The sequence below is a fragment of the Egretta garzetta genome, unplaced genomic scaffold (genome assembly GCF_000687185.1).
Source record: "Egretta garzetta isolate BGI_Z169 unplaced genomic scaffold, ASM68718v1 scaffold310, whole genome shotgun sequence".
NCBI classification, from domain to species: domain Eukaryota; kingdom Metazoa; phylum Chordata; class Aves; order Pelecaniformes; family Ardeidae; genus Egretta; species Egretta garzetta.
Window position 1 is genome coordinate 66,912 of NW_009258296.1, and position 6,030 is coordinate 72,941.

Here is a 6,030-nt window from a genome sequence, read left to right on the forward strand (position 1 = left end):
CCCAAATGATACCACCTACTCAAAAGAGAACAATGAGAATGGACAACTGAGTCTGCACAATGATTTACATGTGAAGTGGGTAAATTTGCGCCAATCACCAAAGAGTAATATCGAATATGTATGAATAGAATAAATATGTATATACTTGATCTATATAAATCATGTGGAACAGGTGTAAGGTATGCATGTTAGGTGGAGCGATCCCCCATGCATCCGGCGCTGTGAATAAAGAATGCCTGCCTTTTAACACTACATTGATGTTACGAGGTTTATTCTTCCCAATTTCGGTGACATTAGTAACTGTTTTGAAAATGGTTTTAACCATTACATAGGCAGGCCCATTATCCTGAAGCCATTTATAACACTACTTTCTCAGCAATATGTTTATGAACATCTTTATGTAGCTCATCATGTTTATGAATTGATATAGGCTCATAAGGCTCTTCTCACACAAGGATATTTGACAACACTGACCCAGGGTAAAATTTCCGTGAGCTTATGGAGAAGAGAGTTATACATAATCTTTACAAGATTCAGACAGCTGCTTTTTCCTGGTATAATACGTGTGTCAGAAAGATGAAAACCACAATCTTAGTGTAACCACGGTTATGGAATCAGCCAACTATGGCTGCTGCTATACTTTTCTATACAGCCCTACCCAACTGGACATTAGGTCTGGGTGTCACCAAAATTGGGAAGAATGAACCTCATAACATCAATGTAGTGTTAAAAGGCAGGCATTCTTTATTCACGGCGCCGGATGCATGGGGGATCACTCCACCTAACATGCATACCTAGCACCTGTTTCAGTCAGGTTATATAAATCAAATATATATATATTCATTACATTCATACATAATCAATTGGTATAAATTCTCTTGCTTCCTATGTAAAATACTGCGCAAACTCAGTTGTTCACTTCTATTGTTCTCTTTTGAGTAGGTGGTATCATTTGGGTAGGTGGTCAATGAGTCAGTGGTCACGATCTCGCCCTGCCGGAATTACCTCTTACCTACTTGGCTCTCAGTCTTGGTAGTCCTAGCCAGCTTTCTTGGTCCACTACATGAAACTACCTCCCATTTTCTTCTTTTGACAGGTGCACATTGTCTATAGTTTCAGCTACATTAATAACTACCTTAAGACCACAGATCATAGTCATGATACTACTCTCATTGTCCTGAACTTAGTATTCAGTCGGGTAGGGCTGTACGGAAGAGAACACAGCAGCGTTCATGGTTGCATTTTATAGTTAAACTGATTCAATCCCATCACCCCAATGCTGAAAACTAAGATACATAACAATTTCATCATCATTTTGGTTACATGGGAACATTGAGTATATGAATCATTGTATTCTTTGCATTCTTTGACCTGTATTTTAGTCTCTAGATAATTATTAATGTGAAACTGTAGACAATGTGCTCCTGTCAGAAGAAGATGGAGGGTAGTTTCGTGTAGTGGACCGAGAAAACTGGCGAGGACTACCAAAATGGAGAGACAAGTAGGTAAGAGGTAATTCCGGCAGGGGGAGATCGTGACCACCGACTCACTGACCACCTACCCAAATGATACCACCTACTCAAAAGAGAACAATGAGAATGGACAACTGAGTCTGCACAATGATTTACATGTGAAGTGGGTAAATTTGCGCCAATCACCAAAGAGTAATATCGAATATGTATGAATAGAATAAATATGTATATACTTGATCTATATAAATCATGTGGAACAGGTGTAAGGTATGCATGTTAGGTGGAGCGATCCCCCATGCATCCGGCGCTGTGAATAAAGAATGCCTGCCTTTTAACACTACATTGATGTTACGAGGTTTATTCTTCCCAATTTCGGTGACATTAGTAACTGTTTTGAAAATGGTTTTAACCATTACATAGGCAGGCCCATTATCCTGAAGCCATTTATAACACTACTTTCTCAGCAATATGTTTATGAACATCTTTATGTAGCTCATCATGTTTATGAATTGATATAGGCTCATAAGGCTCTTCTCACACAAGGGAATACTTGGTTTATAAATGGGAACTGAACCACAGAGATATGGAACAACATGCGGGTAAGGGAACGTTAGCACTTTCTGGATGATGTGTTTGGAAGAGGTGTAATTTACCAGCTTTACTCATGCTATGTTATGGTTAGAATGCAGCTATAGGGTTTCAATCACTGCTGTGCTATAGGAATACCGGATTTGAACATACCCTTGGCATAAATACACACCAACAGGAGACATAACTGCAAAACTCATGCGAGAAGTAAGCAAGTTAAGGAAATCTGTAATCTATATTGATAGAACTGAAAAAAATTTAATGTGTGTACTGTTGTTCTAGTGTTCTTGACATTTAACCTGTGCTTCTGAGAAACCACACCGGTTTCACAGAGTCAGGCAACGGGCAACATGATGATAAGACCCAACGACCACAAACTCTGTGTTAACTGCATAACTATTTCAACACCCTCCACCCTGGCACGCACACACACACAATTTCACCCCGAGAGCCATTGCGTTTTAAAAGCTGCTAAGTGTTATTACACCTACCCAAAGGCACTGCCTTTCAATTTTGCCTTGCAGAAAAATCAAAAAGGAATCAAAAGAGAAAGCAGGAAATCATTATTTTTATTTTAACAAGAAAGCATCAGAAAACAAGTTTATCTCTGAGGTTTACTGCTACTTTTTGTTTGTTTAAAAATAAAGTTTAATTTCAAAACAATCTTCAATAAGATTTCTAAGAAAATGTTTGGTCAAAATAAATTCCTTACTAATAAACCTTACCAAAAATCAAACTTTAAAGAACTGACAGGACAGGATAGGAAATAAATAGGCTTTGGTTCAAATAGTGTAGCAAGGACTTTGAACTTCCTAGTAATGGCTGGTAACTAAGCAAGCTCATTTCGCATTTAGTATTCTTCTGGTAATCCTAGACTCCTCAGGGTTCACTACAACAACTGCATATTTATCTTAATTTTAATTAAATATAATTTTTAAAAAAGACAGGTGTTATAAAGAATCAAAAGGGAAATGCTATGCTTTAAAATTATTCATCTGTCATATGTGCTGCCAGAATTTTCATCTTGAGAGGCAAAATGGTGAAATGTTAATTCACACAAGACGAATGTGTTAGAGTGCACTGAATCACTTCCAGTGGGATTATTCAAGGCATGCAAAAGTTTAAGCTATGCTTAAGGCCCTCGATTTCAGCCACAAATCCTGCCTTGGAATGAGTGGAACTGTTTATCTAAATGGCTTAGATTTGCTGTAATCACTTGGGATATTTCAATGACAAGGTGTTCAAATATCAACTACTAATTATTATTTACAATAATTAACCTAAATCAAAGTTAATAGAAATGACCAGCACTTCAATTTGCAAGTCTTATTCTCCTTAAATTGTCCCAGGATGCTGAGGATGGTAATTGTTTCAAAGTCTTTTGTATGTGTGTATGCAGAAGGTATGGTGGGAAGAGATAGCATCAGTTTTGGGGAGTAAATCATTAGAGGAGCAATGAATTGCTCTGGGAGATTAGTCCAACAGTGCAAAGCTAGTCCTTGCTCATTATGCCTCTTAAATAAGCGCTGTTTCCCGAGTGAACTTCAAGGGCAAAACCAAACAAGTGACAGGACTATTACATTGGCTCCATCTCTGATCAAATTTCAGGAGTCCAGCAAATAAACCTAAAAAGTATTTCCTGTACGTAAAGTCCACGTGCCTTCTTCACAGTGTGTCAGTCTACTGTTAATCTAAGCTCCTGGCATCACACAGTTGCATGACAATCCTGGTCTTCATTTAGTAGAAATTCAGTGACTGGTTTGTTGGTGAGTGCAGAGCAATATTTGGAAGAATGAAGTGAGAAAATAAAAGCAGTATCAAGTACAGAATGTAAACCAAGTGAAGCTGAAAGCTCAGGCCTAACTCAGCTGTTTGAAGAAAGTTTTGTGCAGAGGTCAACCACTTATTTCAAAAAGGCAGAGACTTGACATTACTGCAAACGATACATGAAAGGCATGCTCTTTGAGGCCTGTGAACATCCAGCAGGGTAATAGGTTTCATTGCTACCGTTTCTACAGACTTGCACTGGTTTAGTGACATTTGTTTCGTTAAAGCAAGGCAAATTCTGGCACATAATGTCTTTTTGGTTTAGATTAAGTCACAACAGACTAGGTTCAAAATCCCTTCTCTCACCTGCCAGGACAGTAATATTGAGACCCTAAAATTGTCAAGCAAAAATAAACCAATCTTGAAAATATTGCATGTAACGTAAAAAAATATACTCTAAATCAAAAGGTCATATAGAAAACAGAAATTATTAAAATATAATCAAGTTTAAACTATTACGTTTCAGATAAATTCCTGATTTATTCTAGGGATTACAGTATGTTGACCATATAGTTCTATATTTATGTTATTAACCAGACACGAGTCATGGCAACGATGTTACTTTTTAAGACTAGAAAAAAAAAAAAAAACCTGAAAAAAGAGAAAAAAAGAAAAAGAGGCCTTCACGTAGGAAATTCAATTTACCTTTAGCTCTGTTGCCCCTAGAGACCACTTCAGAGCAGGTCCTGTGATAAATCTACCACCCAATGCCATTGCAAATTGCTGGGTTAATGAAGAGAGGTCAAGTAGGGAAATGGGAGGCTAGAGTAGAAAGGTGTTGATTGTCTGTAAATGACTTGCTGCAGGGAGTACCCTGTTAAAGCTCAGAGAGTGAAGTACACCAATTTTTTCTTGGATGATAAGCAGAGGATTGGCTTTACTGTCTTTTCTATATTTCACCAAAACTTCCCTGTCAAAATAATTCTTTTTTGTGTACCTAGCAGTGTAAGGTAATAGCAGAGGAATTTCATGTGCAAAGAAAAGAGTGAAATACAGACAGACCAGAGAGAAAAAATATGAAGCTTTCTAGATAAGAAAATATTTTTTTAACAATAAAAGTGCAGTCTTTAAAATGTTTGCTACTGCTTACAGGGGAAAAAAATTCAATTTTGTTTAGTAAATTATCGTATTTTGTGCCTTTCACGCTTATTTTTCTAGTAGTTACTTAAAACCGGGGGCAATTACTTCTCTCATAATACTTGTGTTGTACCTAGACAATGGCTTACTTTCCTTCCTCTATGTTCCAAAATTATAGTTATAATTATGCTTCACTAACTTAATGCTATAATTTAATGTCTTTTTTTGTGAATTCATTATTCACACATCTTTATCTTTGCATTGCAGATTTCTTTTAAGTATGTCACTACCTTTACAAGTGTTTCAGTTTGAACCTGGTAAGACATAACCTGTATTTCTTGAGGTTTTTTTAATGTGCAGTAGTTCTATCGAGAAGGGAATACTAAAGACCATTTCCTCCCATAAATAACTAGCATTAAAATAACTACTGTCTTACAGTCTCAGCTTCCAGACATCTTCATGCATGAATGGGATTACTCTTGTGAGTGACATTGCCCGCATGTTTGTAGGTTTAGGATTTTCTGCAACGTTGCTCTCTTTGGCTTTTTCAGTGAGCCAAGCTCTGTTGCATGATGAAGGATGCGGGACATCACACAGAGTTTCAGAGTGAGCAAGTTATAGGGTCTATCTGTTCCCTGGTCAGGATGCACAGCATGTGCCCTGATCTCTTGTTACTCTTCACATAAATAACAAAATTAACATTTCAAACATTCTAGTGTTTTTTATTTTACCATTGCACCACATCCTGAACCTGTAATGACACTGGATTGAACTGTGAAGCAGAAAGAGAAATAGCTAACATAAGATAGAAAATGTACATCAGCTTCACTATCACTTTCTAAAATTACAGCTTTGACGCTCATTACTTTCATAAGAAATAATTTTATGCCGTCAATTTTTCTGAGTATTTTCATGTGTTAATTCTGTGTTTTAGTTGTTCCCAAGAATGTCACTGTCCTTTTTTAATATATGTTTAAAGGGTGCAAAGGGGAAAACTGTAGCAATTCCCCAACCCAGGAAAATCAGAGCACGTCTTTACACAGTTTTAAGGAAATTAACAACCTCA